This window comes from Henckelia pumila, chromosome 3, assembly GCF_033568475.1.
Source record: "Henckelia pumila isolate YLH828 chromosome 3, ASM3356847v2, whole genome shotgun sequence".
Classification (NCBI taxonomy): Eukaryota; Viridiplantae; Streptophyta; class Magnoliopsida; order Lamiales; family Gesneriaceae; genus Henckelia; species Henckelia pumila.
Window position 1 is genome coordinate 51,502,867 of NC_133122.1, and position 17,586 is coordinate 51,520,452.

Sequence of the window (17,586 nt, forward strand, 5' to 3'; positions counted from 1 at the left end):
GCAAAAGTATTCTTGGGATTTAGTCTCATCATGAGGTATTTTTGTAGATGGCAAATCGTGATGACTAGAGTTCTCATGGCAGTATTGGTGGGCATTGGGGTGATGCCGACCGAGAGCATCGTCGAGAACAGTGTCATCGTCATCATGACGACGAGCGTTTCACTGTGCGTCGATTCTTAGATATGGGTCCTAAGCCCTTAGTTGGAGGTGAGTCTCCGGAGGATGCGGAGAACTGGTTAGACCGCATGGAGACGACATTTCAGACTTTCCAATGCACCGAGGAGCAGAAGATGGAGACCCTTGGCTATCTTCTGGATGGGAGAGAGCCCGTAGGTGGTGGAGGTTTACTTCTGCACCCTTTATTGTGGCGAGAGGAGTGGCCACCTGGACCGAGTTCCGCACAGCTTTCCAAAAAAAGTTCTTTGATCTGCTATCCTATTGCCCTGAGATTGCTGATAGCTCAGAGATGAAGTATAATCTGTTCCTTCAGGGCCTTAACCCTGAGATCCATGACCGTGTGGCGGTTGGCGATGACATGTCCTACGAGGGTTTTGTGAGCCGTTGTAACCAGGCGGAGGACAGCATTCGGCGGAACAGGTCTTTCCCTCAGTTGAGGCCTTCTAGTTCTTTGGGTCCCCGTGCCCAAACTTTTAAGAAGTCTGGATCTACTTCTTCCTCTGGTTCTGGAGGTGTTGTCCATTTCGGTAAGAAGGACAAGTGTGATCACTGTGGGAAGAACCATCCATCCAACAAGTGCCGCAGAGCTTCTGAAGCTTATTTTCGTTGTGGAGAGACTGGTAATATCCGAAGGGATTGTCCACTATATGGGGGAGACGGTTCTAGTTCTGGTTCAGGATCTGGTTCTCAGGCCTCCGTTCAGCAGAGGTCACAGGGACAGCCTGCTGGGAGTTCTCATTTGAGGCCACGAGCTTCGGGCCAGGTGTTTGCCCTGAGACATGATCAGGAAGTGGAGGAGAATGAGAAAGTCATCGCAGGTACATTTCTGCTTTATGGTATACCTGCTCTTGTACTTATTGACACTGGTGCATCTCATTCCTTCATTTCTGCACGTTTTGTTAAGAGGCATAAGTTACCATGCATTGCACTAGACGTAGTGATGTCTGTTTCTACTCCGACGGGCCAATCTGCTTTGGCTAAGCGTCTAGTGATGGGTTGCCCTTTAGAGTTCAAGGGTAACATTCTGTTAGCGAATCTCATGGTCCTGGCGATGGACGACTTTGATTGCATTCTGGGAATAGATATGTTGACTACCTATCGAGCTTCAGTGGACTGCTATCAGAGATTAGTACGCTTTCATCCGGAGGGGAGTGAGAGCTGGTTTTTCTATGGTGAGGGAGCGCGACCCCCGATGCCTTTGGTATCAGCTTTGAGAGCCTGTCGAGCTCTAGAGTCTGGCGGGGAAGGCTACCTTATCTATGCAGTTGATTTGTCCGCTGAGAGTATTGGGATAGAGAGCATTCCTGTTGTGGATGAATTTCCAAATGTATTTCCTGATGAGATTCCGGGTTTTCCTCCTACTAGGGAAGTCGAGTTTGGCATAGAGTTGATGCCGGGTACTTCACCAATTTCTCGAGCACCGTATCGTCTGGCTCCATCAGAGATGCATGAGTTGAAGAATTAGCTACAGGATCTTTTGGACAAGGGGTACATTCATCCTAGTGTATCTCTTTGGGGAGCTCCTGTTCTTTTTGTAAAGAAGAAGGATGGGTCGATGCGGTTGTGCATTAACTATCGGCAGCTGAATCGAGTCACTGTAAAGAACAAGTATCCGTTGCCTCGTATTGATGACTTGTTTGATCAGCTGCAGGGCACGTCAGTTTACTCCAAGATTGACTTGAGATCTGGGTATCATCAGTTGAGAGTCCGTGATCAGAACGTAGCCAAGACTGCATTTCGTACTCGCTATGGGCATTACGAGTTCCTAGTGATGCCATTTGGTTTGACTAATGCGCCGGCTATATTCAAGGATCTGATGAACCGTGTCTTCAGGGAGTATTTAGACAAGTTTGTCGTGGTCTTCATTGACGACATCTTGGTGTATTCGCGTAATACGGAAGAGCATGTTTCTCACTTGCGGTTGGTACTGCAGACTCTTCGAGATGAGCAGTTGTACGCCAAGCTAAGCAAGTGTGAGTTCTGGATGGATAGAGTAGTCTTTCTTGGCCATATCATATCCAGGGAGGGGATTTCTGTTGATCCAAGCAAGATTGAAGCGGTACTTAATTGGTCGCATCCAACGACAGTTGCTGAGATCCGTAGTTTTTTGGGTCTAGCAGGGTATTATCGTCGCTTCATTCTGAACTTCTCTCAACTAGCTCGACCTTTGACGCAGATCACCCGTAAGGGTGTGGACTTCGAGTGGTCCTCCGAGTGTGAGGAGAATTTCTGTGAGCTTCGACGGCGGTTGACTTCTGCGCCGGTGTTGGCATTACCGTCAGGATCTGGAGGGTATGTGGTATACACTGATGCTTCTCTTCAGGGGTTAGGTTGTGTCCTGACTCAGAATGGGCATGTGATCGCATACGCTTCTAGACAGCTAAAGCTTCACGAGGACAACTATCCAGTCCATGATTTGGAGTTAGCAGCCATTGTGTTCGCTTTGAAGATCTGGCGTCATTATCTATATGGCGAGAAATTTGAGATCTTCACCGACCATAAGAGTCTCAAGTATTTGTTCACTCAGGCGGAGTTGAACATGAGGCAGAGACGTTGGATGGACTTGCTTAAGGACTATGATTGCGAGATAAAGTACCATCCGGGAGCTGCTAATCTCACCGCTGATGCTTTGAGTCGCAAGGTGCGACTATCCGCACTTCAGACTTGTTCGATGTCTAGTGCGATCAGTGACTGTTGTACTTCAGGTTATACCTTCAAGCATAAGAAAGGTATGCAGAGTATCCAGATGTTTGAGATATTATCTGAGCCAGCTTTGTATTCGCGGATTCGAGATGCTCAGATGTCTGATTTGAAGACCCAACATTTAGCTCGTCTAGCTAACGAGGGTAGCTCGTCTGGATTTCATTATCAGTCAGATGGCTTTCTGTGTTTGTCTGGTAGGCTTGTGATTCCGCAGGATCAAGAGTTGCGAGAGGAGATTTTGTCTCAGGCACATCGCACTAAGTTGAGTATTCATCCTGGGAGCAACAAGATGTACAAGGATCTACGTACTCGTTTCTGGTGGAAAGGAATGAAACGCAGTGTTTATCAGTTTGTTTTGAGATTTTTGGTGTGTCAACAGGTCAAGGCAGAGCACCGACGACCTGGGGGATTGCTTCACAGTCTGCCTATTCCTGAATGGAAATTGGAGTTTATCACAATGGACTTTGTGACCCATTTGCCATTATCCCCGAGGAACTGTGATGCTATCTGGGTTGTGGTGGACCGACTTACCAAGTCAGCGCATTTCATTGCCTATAGCCGAGAGTACAATGTGGATTGTATGGCTCGGTTGTAAATTCAAGAGATCGTTCGACTTCATGGAGTGCCTGTGAGCATTGTTAGCGATCGGGACCCCAGGTTTACTTCTAGATTCTGGGGGAGTGTTCAGCGTGCGATGGGTACTACTCTCAGTTTGAGTATTGCCTATCATCCGGAGACTGATGGTCAGTCGGAGCGCACTATCCGTACTTTGGAGGATATGCTTAGAGCATGCGTCATGGATTTTGGTTCAGCCTGGCAGGATCATTTGCCATTGATCGAGTTCGCGTACAACAACAGCTATCATACTAGTATTGGGATGGCACCTTTTGAGGCATTGTACGGGCGACGTTGTCGTACTCCACTCTTCTGGGAAGAAGTGGGGGAGAGACAGGATGAGGGACCGGAGTTTATCCAGCAAGCGATAGACATTGTTGATCAGATCAAGAAATGGATTAAGACTGCACAGGATCATCAGGCCAGCTATGCTAATATCAAGCGTAGGCCTTTGCAGTTTGATGTCGGGGAGAAAGTGTTTCTGAGAGTGTCACCTTTCCGCAAGATTCTCAGATTTGGCCTTAAGGGCAAGTTATCTTCCAAGTTTATCGGTCCGTTTGAGATCTTGGAGAGCATTGGCGATTTGGCTTATCGACTAGCTTTGCCACCGCATCTATCCAGTATTCATGACGTGTTCTACGTATCTCTGTTGCGACGGTATGTGGCGGATGAATCTCATATTCTGCAGCGGTCTGAGGTTCAGGTGAACAAGGATTTGACCTATGTTGAGAAACCTATTCGTATCCTGGATTATAAGGATAAGGTTTTACAGAACAAAGTCATTCCTTTGGTTTTAGTTCAGTGGCAGCGCCGAGGCACTGAGGAAGCTACTTGGGAGCTTGAGGACAGGATGCGTGAAGACCATCCTGAGTTGTTTTGATTTCATTCTTAAGTTGTATTCAGTTGAAAACTCTGTAAACGTTTGATTTGAATAAAGAATGCTTCTGATTTCTATATTGCATTCGGTACTTAAGATCTGATTTCGAGGACGAAATATCTTAAGTGGGGGAGAATGTAGTAGCCCGTAACCCAAAATCAGTAATTAAAGAATTAATCATAATTACTTGGGTAGAGTTCGGAAGCTCCGAAGGTGAGTTTGGAAGTTCCGAACTGGATCGGAAGCTCTGAACAGGATCGGAAGCTCCGATAATATTACGTCAGGCATGACGTGTGGTTGGATCGGAAGCTCCGATCAGGATCGGAAGCTCCGATCACCCCTATCCAAAGTCAACAAGTGATATTTTGACATGTGGCAGATCAGGATCTTCGGAAGCTCCGATGGCAGGATCGGACGTTCCGATCGAGGTTCGGACGTTCCGATCGAGGATCGAAAGTTCCGATCATTGTCTATAAATAGAGGGTCGAGGCTTCATTTCCAATTGCCAATTCCGAGTATTTCCCTCTCCTTTCTAGTCTATTCGAGTTGTTCTAGCCTTCCTAGGCTTGACCCGGCGGTCGGCGAGGCGTTCGGAAGTCGTAGCAGAGTTGTGCCCAAGTTCTGGAGGCATCGATATCAAAGGGCTAATGACGGACAAAGTGTAGAGCAGACTATAGGCGTGGACCTAGAGTTGGTAGAGCTTGCACTGTTTTGAGGTACGGAAGTACTGTTCGAGATATCCTGACTGAGTATGCATGTATTATGTGACTGCATGGTTTATATGTCATTGATTTATGCTGCATTCATTTGCATACTAAGCTATCTCCTTTGAGATGTATGTTAGTAGGGTTTTTCCCTATCCTGTTAGTGGTTGGACTTCCATCGATTTGGGTCCGGCATATCCACTGGTATTATGGTATGGGTGCCACCTCCTGAAGTGACGGCACAGCGTGCTACATACCAGGGCCCGGTTTGTCTCTGTTATCTGATCCTTGACCTCAAGTTTATAGGGAGTTCACTTTGCATGCATGTATACTCATACTCTCGTACTGAGCGTTTTATGCTCACGTCTCGTACTCTGTGTTTCTGGACACCCTACTCCATGGGGCAGGTTTGCGATTGGACGAGGCGGGTGGATCCAGGAGGGGCTAGTCGGTGGTTGACCAGCTGGAGCTTCGTCTAGGATTTATTTCTGTTGTTTTGAGGTTGATACAACTATTCGATTTGGTTGTATATTATTTGGATAAATTACAGATTCCTTGACTTGGGATTGTATAACATTTATGATTTCCGTAGTTTTATTCTGATATCTATTTAATTAAGTTAATTGCATGTCTAAGTTCTGTTAGTAGGTGATCCGGGTAAGGGTCACTACATTCGAAAAGTGGTAAGGCTACACGGTGTGCCAAAGTCGATTGTATCTGACCGAGATCCGAGGTTTACTTCGCACTTTTGGCATAGCCTACAGGAAGCTCTAGGTACGCGTTTACATTTGAGTACCGCTTATCATCCTCAAACTGACGGTCAATCTGAACGAACTATTCAGACACTTGAGGATATGCTCAGAGCTGTAGTACTTGATTTTGGCGTTACATGGCAAAATTCTATACCACTTGTGGAATTTTCGTATAACAACAGTTACCAAACGAGTATAGAGATGGCACCATTTGAAGCATTATATGGAAAGAAGTGTCGATCGCCTTTGTATTAGGATGATGTTTCTGAGGTACCTGAGTTAGGGCCAGATATGATCAGACAGATGACTGAGAAAGTGAAATTGATACAGCAGAGAATGAGAACAGCGCAGCATAGACAGACGAGATATGCAAATGTACGACGATGGCCGTTATCTTTTGATCAGGGAGATAGAGTGTTTCTAAAGATTTCACCGTTCAGGGGCACAGTTCGATTTGGCAAACGAGGAAAATTATCTCCGAGGTATATTGGGCCGTATGAGATTCTCGAGAAGATAGGCAATCTAGCTTATCGACTCGCTCTTCCTATGTCTTTATCTGGAATACATGATGTCTTTTATGTATCGATGTTGAGGAAGTATATATCTGATGCGTCTCATGTGATTCGATCTGATGAAGCTGAGTTGGATGATACTCTTTGCTATTTTGAACGACCTATTCAGATTCTTGATAGGAAGACAAAGCAACTCCGAACGAAGACCATTCCATTGGTGAAGATTCAATGGAATCGACACGGAGTTGAAGAAGCGACGTGGGAAGTCGAAGAAGATATGAAGCAACGATTTCCTTATCTATTCCACTGATGTGAGTTCTTATTCAGTTTTCAGTTATTCTTTATTCTTATAAGCATGCAGTCTGCATATCTATACAATTTATGAATTCGAGGACGAACTCATGTCTTAGTGGGAGAGAAATGTAAGGCCCGAGATTAATTAATATTAATCCGAATTTATTTAATTTTAATCCGAGTATATTTAATTTGGGAATATTTAGAGTTTTGATTTAAATTCTAATATTCTTAAATTATTTAGGATTGAAATTGAATTAAAATAAGGGTCGAGGACCAAATTGCAATTATTGAAGAGTTGAGGGACTAAATTGCAATATTGATTGAAAGTTATCAGATTTGAATTGTAAGACTCAGCATGTGCACGTGTAACTTTAAGTTCAATTCAGAAAAATAAGAACAGAGAAGCCGAGATCCTTTCTTTTCTTTTGGATTTGCAATCTTCAAAGTCTCGTAACTTTTGAACCGGTTGTCCGATTTCGATTCCGTAAATTGTTCTGGAATCCTTACGATGAGGGATTCGATCTCGTGTAAGTTTTATGTTATGTTATTTGGATTTCAAAATCAGTATGGAGCAGATATCAGATTTTGAGTTTTTGATTATGTTTATCAACGTATATGCGATTCTATGTCGAAACCGAATTGAAAAGTTTGTATTACATGTATCCAATCTTGATTCAAGCATGTTAATTGATTTTTATAGCTATTGAGATGAAGATTTGAATGATTTATCAGCTGGTTATTGACTTGAATATACGTGTGATTGGGTTTTGAAGTTAGAAATGGTTTCGGGATTACGTCGGTTACCGATTTTCAATCGCTACGCCGTTTAATCGAGTTTTTGGACTGTTTTGATATTCTATAGCTAAGATGAAACACTTATCTTGATGATGTGAATATTATAGAATTTTATTCTTCAGTTTCAGTTGAGTTTGGAAGGCCAACGACTCGAGAGAACGACTTTGAACCGAAGAAAGTGGATTGAGGTTTGAAATGCGATTGATTGACGATCTTATGATGTTTTTGACTTGTTTTTGATACAATAGATTGAAATGAAGTTTGATATATGTGTTATGATTGTATCTTTCAGATTTGAAGAGTTCAGAATCGAGATAAACGAAGGTATAATGACGACATCGCGAAGTAGGGACTTTGAAACTCAAGAACGACTAATCTTGAGTTGGCCCGCAAAAACCACATACTTGTTTATGTTTTTGATTTAATTGTGATGTTGTCGATCCATCTCAGGTAGTGGATCTTTATATTCGAGTTGATATGATGCTATATTGAATCGATTCTATGCCAAGGTTGCGGTTAACCTTATTTGCGAGTCGTTTACAAACTCGTTAGATGGATATCCATGTCAAGATCGTTTACGAATCTTGATGGCACGAAGTTATATGAATCAATTCTTATTCGAAGCATTAATTTACTCTATTTGTTGAGTCGAGTTTTAAAAAGAGTCGATATGATTTATTTAACGCCTTTTATATGTTGGTTATACTGAGAATCGTTTCTTACCGGAGTTTATCCGGCTGTTGTCTTGTTTTGTATGTGTGCATGACAACAGAAGGGGCAGGAGCTAGTCATCGACGTCATTGACAGCTGGGAGAGAGTCTAGCACGTGAGGACTCGGGTTGTAGATGTTGTCTTGAACTTTAGAAGCATGAAACTTTGGTTTAGTTTGTTTGGATTACATGTATAAAGTTTGAGATAATTGTTGTCGTTTACCGATCTTTAGCGACTTGTTGATGTAATGAAATGCATGTATAAATGCTTATGACCTTGTTTATATGTATATGCATGTTTTGGAATTGATATATCATGTTTTGGACCATGTTTGGTGATTGGAATTGATGGTGCACGGTTTTGACAGCACAAGAACTCCTCTACAGAATTTCTGGAATTTGGGGGCCGCTCGATCCGCAGAAGTTGACGGATCGAGTGAGCCTTGTAATTTGCAAACAGAGGATTTGAGTTTTTGGCTCGCTCGATCCATAGAAGTTAACGAATCGAGCGAGGCCAAATTGTTTTCCATCCGAGAGCTGAGAAATTGTGCTCGCTCGATCGGGTGTTTTTCACCGATCGAGCGAGACACTGAATTTAAAAAAAAAAAAAAATTTACTTGGCTCTTGGTTTTTTAATTGATGTTTAATGAATGTTAATTGTTCATTAATTGCCCTAAGATGAGATTAGCAACCCGAGGTCCCCACATAAAATATGGCGAGATTTAATTTTATGAATTTCGCTCTCACTATTTTAACGATTTCACTATCCTCTAGTGAAAACGGGAAACTTATTTCCTTAGTGGGAACATGGAGTCCAATTGACAAACTATAGTTCCGAATAATATCAGCCAACCATAATTTTTAAAAGGTAGAGCCCAATTGCTTCCAAAGAAACCCCCATGTTTTTACCTCATGTCCAATAAGGGCCCAAAAATATGACGCTGTTTAATGTGACATGTCAAGATGACCCATCAATATCAAGTTGTGATGGACGGTCGCCATGTGGATCACCAATAATATGAGCCAATCCCATGGGAGTTCCACCCAACTTACAACATGTGTCGATCCAATGTACAGCTTTCCGACGAACGGGCCCCCCCCAATAATATGAGTCGGACTGTGCCCGTGGATAGCATCTTATACATTGATCGTTGATGGAAGGTAGGAACATTTAAACAATATTTAAATTCCCTTTTGTTTATCTTGATATCAATTTTAAATCATATTTAAAATGAGGAATTTTTAATTTTGAAAATTGTCTCATCATGCAATATTTGTATGCTTGCGGGATTCATACAATTTAGTCTAAACATGCATACAACAATAATATCATATATTATTTAAAGGATGATCGATCTCAATCACTAATCGACCCGTGGTTGCCAATCACGAGTCTAAGTCCAATCCTAGGTGATATGCAAGTATGCAATACAATCCTATTACATTGAGCTTCCAATTTACATTTTTTCGGTCTTTATTGTCTGCTGGGCCCACCTTTGTCTTCAAATATTTATCTCCCACTAAGTCTAATAAATTTACAAAAAATTTCGATGACAAGTAGGGAATACATATTTAAGGGTGGGAACGGGCCATAAACCAGGCCCACTTTTTATTACAAATGACAATTCAAATTGGGCTATAAACCAAGCCCATTAATAAAACCCAAAAATAATAAAACCAAATGTAAATAACCTAACGTACACCTACCAAATTAGTCATGGCAATCGATCATCCTTTTATCCAATAATTAATTCAATAATTAAATAATTGGATAACATGCAATGACATCATAATTAAAAAGATAAAATCAAATTTTATCTTATCCTTTCATAAGATCATATCTTATCATCAATTGTACCAAAATAATTAATTTTATAAAATCTAATTTAACGGATAAAATTTATAAATTTTCCAAACATTCAAATTTATCCAAAAATCAATTTTAAAAATTTCGGACTCAAACAATTTGATCCGATGCCTCGTGGAGCAATCAAAAACAATTTTCGATCGGACCAAAAACTAAAATTTCAAAAAATTCAAATTTTTAAATTTTCGGACTGCCCGGGACATTCCCGGGCAGCCCCGCCTCCACGTGGGACAGGGCTGCCCAAGTGGAGGTGGGCAGCGATCAAATCGCTGCCCGATTGCCTTGTTTCCTTTCAAATTTAATTTTAAAATTTTTTGTTTTGTTTCAAAAACCGAGGCTAAAAATTTTGTACAATCGATTAATTTTAATCGTTTGATCAAAGTTTACGACCTGGCTCTGATACCACTGTTGGAACACGCGTTCTCTGATCACACGGATGTGATACCCGGAGCAGCGGAAGTTTAAAAATTTTATTTTTCGATATGGAACGATTCCATATCGTGGGTATCAAATCCTAACGATTAAAATTGTTGCAAGTAAAATATATAAATAATTAAATATTTTATCTATTCAAGCAAAGGCTTGATTATGGACTCCAACAAAATTTAATCTGTTCTTCTTGTAAATCCCGGGAACCGATGACTATCACGATCAACCTCCGAAATTAAGTCCACGAATAGAAAACTAAAACCCTCTGATTGATTGCACTAGAAATCAATCAGATGTTTATCGAAGAGAATAAACAGATTTGATCTGTCAATTCAGAATGTAAATTTTCACAAAAATTACAGACTGAATTATCTCAAAAAGGAGCAGAGGATTTTCGAAAATTCCTCTTGAAAATATATGTGTGTAATTCGAAAATTGCAAGACTGAAAAGCTTATGATTTTCAAACACTACACATGTATTTATAGATAATTTTTAGACTAGATTAAGTTATAATTGTATTAGGACTCTAACTGCTTAGGGCCCACAATCCATAACTTAAGCCCAACAAGCCAAGCCTGTTATTATAGAAATTAATATAAAATTCATCGTGACTCCGATTAATAAACTGATTTTACCAATGTGCACAGAAACCATTTCTGCATCTTTTGAATTCAAGATAATTTTTCTGAATCCGAATTCAGTGATTTCCAAAAATGCCCATCCCTATGTTATTTTAGGAAATTTCACTCCCTTTTAGTTAAGAAGTCCAACTTCTCTTTCATTAAATTTAACTCTTTAAATTTAACTATCTCAACGGGGTTTAGTAATCCATTACTTGTGTGACCCTCAATGGTTCAGGGATACAGCTAACCGTGGGCTCACAACTCCTTGTGACTCGGAACAACAATTTCCGACTTACCCATAGAATCATGGTAAGAGCGCCTAGCAACATCGCCCCATGATTCCCTAGGTATCACTGATAGTGCCTGCAAGAACAAGTAGATTTTGGTTAGTGTACAGTACGGTCCCTTCATCCATATATTCCGATCGAATCAACAACCATTGGTGCATTGAGAGTCGTTCGAGATTCGATAACTATGCATTACATCTTGGAGATCAAATAGTGATATCGCATGTGTTACTAGAAAAACCAAGTAACCTAAAACACATCATGTACTCTGGCCAGAGATTCGTCACACTAATATCTCCTCAGATCGCATAGGATATCCACACTCGCAAGTATGTGGTGAATCCTTGACAACAAAGCATCGACTCCTATATGTGTCGTAACTGTACCCAATCCCGACACCTGATGACCCCAATAGTGTCGGTAAACGAGTCAAAGTACAGTACTAGCATATAGAGTCTCAATGATGTTTCAAGTAGTAAGAACTAATGGTGTACAACCAAAACCGCGGACTTTATCCACTCGATAAGTGATAACCACTTGAAAAGTCCGAATAGGGTAGTTCAATCATTCATCATATGAATATCCATTTACATGCTTTGAACATCTCCATGTCCATTACCAATGAAACGTGGTACTTGGCATCACAAATGCTAGTCTCAATCTCGAGCGATCCTTATCCTTATTAGCGGACGGCTCAATTGACTAGAAACTGTTTAGAATATACAGTGACTATAAGATGTGTTTCATAATAGTGATCTCTCTTTATTCACTATCTCATCTTATTTATACTATAATATATTCAAGGTCTTTATCAAAACATCAATAGTATATCACAATATAACAATATGAAGAAAGACAAAGAAAATGCCATTAATGAATGTAAATTATATTAAACAAAGATTGTTTATACATAGAGTCATAAAAGCCCTTAGCCACAAGTTGGCTAACCAGGCACCCACTCTTTCATCACCATAGACAGTGAAGTCATCCATGAAAACTTCTAAGATATGCTCAATAAAATCTGAAATAATACTAACCATACACCGTTGGAAAGTGGCCAGTGCATTGCAATGTCCAAAGGGCATCCGTCTATACGCAAAGGTGCCAAACGGGCATGTGAATGTCGTTTTTTCCTGATCCTCTAGCGCGATAGCAATCTGAAAATAACCAGAATATCCATCAAGAAAATAATAGTAAGGATGACACGCTAACCTTTCAATCATTTGATCAATAATGGGGTAAAGGAAAGTGGTCCTTTCGGGTTCCGGCGTTCAGCTTCCTATAGTCAATACAATCCCTCCACCCATTTTGAATACGGGTGGGAACCATCTCATCATCCTTATTCTTTACCACAGTAATTCCGGTTTTCTTGGGCACCACTTGAACCGGACTGACCCAATGACTGTAAAAAATTGGGTAGATGACCCCAACTTCAAGTAGCTTCAGAATTTCAGCCTTTACCACCTCCATCATTGGTGGATTCAGTTTGCGTTGCGGCTGACGTGAAGGGTTTGCTCCTTCCTCCATCAATATTCGGTGCATGCATGTGGAAGGGCTGATTCCCTTAATGTCTGCCATGGTCCATCCAATAACAGTCTTGTGCTCTTGTAACACCTTGATTAATTGCTCCTCTTGATCGACTTCCAAACTGTTGGAGATGATAACCGGTAGTGTTTCTCCTTCACCAAGGAAAACATACTTCAGATGGTTTGGAAGCGTCCCACTGGCGCCTGCAAAACAGATGGAAGGCGCCTAGTATTAGAGATTGGCAAAGCTAAGTAAGAGACATTACCTGACTGCGGTAGCTCAGGAGAATTATTCAGAAGTTTCTCAATCTCTTCCACTTCTTGACTGCATTGAACCCCATCATCTGTCTGCATAATGGGTGCTGTAATAGCCACCTCTAACTCATCTTCTCCTGCATGCTCACAATATTCTTGTGCCAAGAAATCCACAATATCAACAGAAAACACACAATCATCCCTGTCAGGAAATTTCATGGCATCATAAATATTAAATTTCACAACTTCGCCATCGAATTCCATAGTAAGTGTGCCACTGTGAACATCAATTTTTGTCATGGAAGTTTTCAAAAAATGGTCTGCCTAACAAAATAGGACTATTATGATCACCGTTTTCCATGTCTAGCACATAAAAATCTGCAGGAAACACCAATTCATTCACTTGCACCAATACATCTTCTACGACTCCCCTAGGATATGCATTAGACCTATCAGCTAACTGAATCACGATTTCAGTTTTGTTCAATGGACCAAGTTTCAAAGAATCATAGATAGAATAAGGCATAACGTTGATTGATGCTCCTAGATCTAGCATGGCCTTCTCAAGTCTAACATTCCCTATAGTGAATGGGATAGAAAACATACCAGGATCCTTACATTTTGCGGGTAGTTTCCTTTGGATCACAGCAGATACGTTCTCACCAAGTTCCACTTTTTGACAGCCCTTCAATGTCTGTTTCCTCTTTGCTATGCACAGTTCCTTCAAGAACTTCGCGTATCGAGGCACCTGCTTAATAGCATCTAGCAACAGAATATTTACCTCATATCTACGAAAAGTTTCATAAAGGTTCTTTATCCCTTCATCTTTTCTAGACTCTTTTAGCGCTAAGAGAAAAGGGGCGACATGCTTATATTCAGAAAGGGGAGGAAACTTACCTCTTGGTGCTTCTTCCTTGGATGCTTCTCCATTAGTCGCCTTCGGCTCTTCTTGTGGTTTCTCCTTGGGTGAAGCCTCCACCTCTTTTTCCTTGATCTGCAACTCCTTCCCATTCCTTAGAGTAATTGCACTAGCGTTTTCTCTTGGGTTTGGAATTGTTTGCGATGGTAGAGCATTTGAGTGCTGTGCTTCTAACTTATTAATGGCGGTCTCAAGCTGTCCCATCTGGGTGCTCAAGTTTTGGATACTTGTTCTGGTATCCTGTTGAAAAGCTGCAGTGTTAGTGGCAAGTTCCTTAACTATATTTTTGAGGAACTCACCTGGTGTTGGTATCTGAGGTCTCTGCTGTTGCTATTGAGGATATGGCGGCCTATAATTTTGATTATGCGGTGGTGCTTGCGGCTCCGATTGATTAGCTTGAGGATTCCCATATCTCAGATTTGGATGATCCTTCCAACCAGGATTGAATGTGTTGGAATAAGGATCATATTTTCGCTGGGGTGGTCCAGGAAATCCTCCAGTAGCGTTGACCTGTTCAACTGCTTCTTCATGAAGTGTGGGACATGTATCAGTAGCATGTCCCATTGCAGCATAAATTCCACATGCCTTTGCAGGTTGTCCATTCCCTACAGCCATCTGACGCACAAGAGTCGTCAATTCAAGTAATTGCTGTTCAAGGGAAGAGACATTTACCTCGTTGTTCTTTCTTTGTGGATGCTCGTTCCTGATGGTGTCAAATTGTTGAGAATTGGCAGCCATATTCTTTATCAAATTTCTTGCTTGCACCGGAATTTTGTCAACGAAAACTCCTCCACTGGCTGCGTCAAGCATGCTCCTATCATGAGGTAACAAACCTTCATAGCAAAATTGGATCAATTGGTTTTCACTTATCTGATGATGCGGACAGCTAGCGCAAAGCTTCTTGAACCGCTTCCAGTATTCATGCAGTGATTCCCCGGAGTATTGCTTGATCCCATAGATTTTCTTCCGGATATTTGCAGCTATAGAGGCTGGAAAGTATTTCTCCAGGAAGCTTCTTTTCATCTCCGTCCAAGTTGTGATGGAGCCAGAGGGCAAGTAGTATAGCCAATCCTTAGCAGCACTCTTCAAAGAGAAAGGAAAGGCTCTCAGCTGAATCTGTTCCTCTATCACTCCATGGGGTTTCATACTCGTGCAGACCACGTGAAACTCCATCAAGTGTTTGTTGGGATCCTCACCTGCAAGTCCATGAAAAGAGGGAAGTAAGTGAATTAATCCAGACTTAAGCTCAAAAGTTGCATTATTTTCTAAAGTAGGAAAAGTAATGCATAAGGGTTGTTGATTGGGATCAGGAGTGCCCAATTGTCTAAGACTCAAGTTCGCATTAGCAGCCATCTCTTCTTCTTCTCTTGGAAAAGCAGCTCGAGCAGCTGCCTCTAGTTGTTGCCTTCGAAGTTCTCTCCTTTGCCTATGCAAAGTTATTTCAATTTCCGGATCATAGAGAAAATCTTCTTCAGCAAAATCTCCTGAAAGCATGAACTAGAGAGAACTAAAAACAAAGAAAAGAGAAGAGAGTGAGATTATTCAGAACTAAATAAAACAAAAAAAAACAAAAAAAAACACAAAAAATTAACACCGTTCCCCGGCAACGACGCCAAAATTTGGTAGCGCTTATCGTGTACGCCCAAATTACCCGACTCAATCAGATAAACAATTAATGCAGTAGTGTGAGTAGGGATCGTTCCCACGAGGAAAGTGAAATTCAATGTGTTCTAAATAAATAAATAAAGGGAGTTTTGAGGTTGAGATTAACTACTGAAACTTTTAGACAATTAAAATTTACTAATATGCAAGGTTAAATAAAAGACTGGAGAAAATCGATAGGAGACGAGACTTGGTATCGGTCGACTACACCCTTGATATTCATTCATTCAATCATTGATTCTCTAAAAATAATTAATCTTATTAAATATTCGCCATTGAAATCTCAATTCCTGTTTCACCGTAATTTTAGTTAATTAGAAAAGAGCATTCAAAATAAACCCTTACCAATGAATTAACCTGATAACAGCAATCTAGATTTAAATCCACGGTAGCATTCAAACTAGTAAAACTGACGAATCTAGACAACACAAACACCAGCGGTTGTATTTAGCCTAGTCAATAATTGATCCTACGAAGTAATAAATTCAACAGCAGAAATTATCACACGTAGTTGCTTCGCAAATTAGTTTATTCAAACAATTACGGATTTAAACTCTAATTTAGCTATCGCTCGCAATACAAAATCCTAAGATGGGCAATCCTAAAATCTCGCATACAAACATAAAATAAAACAAATCAAAGATTGATACTTAATAAAGATTAAACACTACGAATCAAATATCATGAACAAAATAAATCAAGGTTTCGTCTCCCTCAACCAAGTAAAAGAGTTTAGCTACAACGATTCATAACTAAATTCATAAAAATTCCAAGAAGAGAAGAAAACTAGAGAGTAAAATTCAAGAATAAAACCTAGCCTCCAAAGTAATCTCCAAAAAGTCTGATAATAATCCTCCCAAAACGGAATTAAAAGTCTAATAGAGGCTAGGAACTAAAATAACAAAATTACCAAAATTAAAACAAACTTTCCGAAAAACAACGCCCGCTCGATCTGCAACATCCTGCGGATCGAGTGGCGTAAAAAGTATCAACTCTCTGCCTCGCGTAAAAAATGTGTCGCTCGATCTGCAGACTTTTGCGGATCGATCGGCACAAAACATCCAAAGCCACTGTCTTCCAAATATAGGCGCCCGCTCGATCTGCAGACTTTTGTGGATCGATCGGCGTGAATTCTCCAAGATTTTTCCAGCATATCTCCATTCCTCCGAGGTTCCATCTTAGTCCGCAAAATAAGCGACCTAATCACAAAAACAAGAATCCCGTCATGCAAACACGGAAAATGCAACACTAACAAAATGCTAAAATAAAACATGCAACTAATGCAAAACAACAACAAAATGACACTAACAAATGCAATAAAAAACATAACTATCAGCCCTATCAGTCTGACTCGTCGTTCATCACCATAATCAAGTGAATCAAATAGCATCTCCATATCATCAAGCCAACCTTCACACTCAACCGCATTCTCAGTACCTTTTAGTTTTGGCGGCTTATAGGATTGAAATCTTTTCAGTAATGTTTCCATCGGAGTGGCGGTCATATCTATCATATCTCGAGAGGTACTTCCTTGTTCATTGCTAGGAATTTCTGTAGTTGGTGGCACTGTCGGTGCTACAACTGTCTGTTCTGGCAGAGGAGTAGGAGCTTGCGGTCTAAGAGGTGGTCGTCCTAGTCGTCGAGACATATCTGATTATCAAAATGGTTAGGATACCAAATATATCTCAGTCCTCCTCTGATCATCTTACCTCTGATCAAGACTCGGTTCTGATTCAATCTTAAATAAATACTCAAGGTACTCATACAAAACATGCTTCCAATCAATTCAGATAATCAGGTAGCATGTCATAAAACAACAGAACACATGCCTCTAATCGTTTTAGATATTCCAGTAAGCATGCGTCTTTAACAATC

The 17,586-nt window shown here is 40.8% G+C and overlaps 1 pseudogene; it reads right to left on the reverse strand.

Moving 5' to 3' along the window:
- Positions 1–17,359, reverse strand: part of LOC140888710 (uncharacterized) — a 32,471-nt pseudogene extending 15,112 nt beyond the window's left edge.
- Between the last annotated feature and the right edge of the window lie 227 nt (positions 17,360–17,586).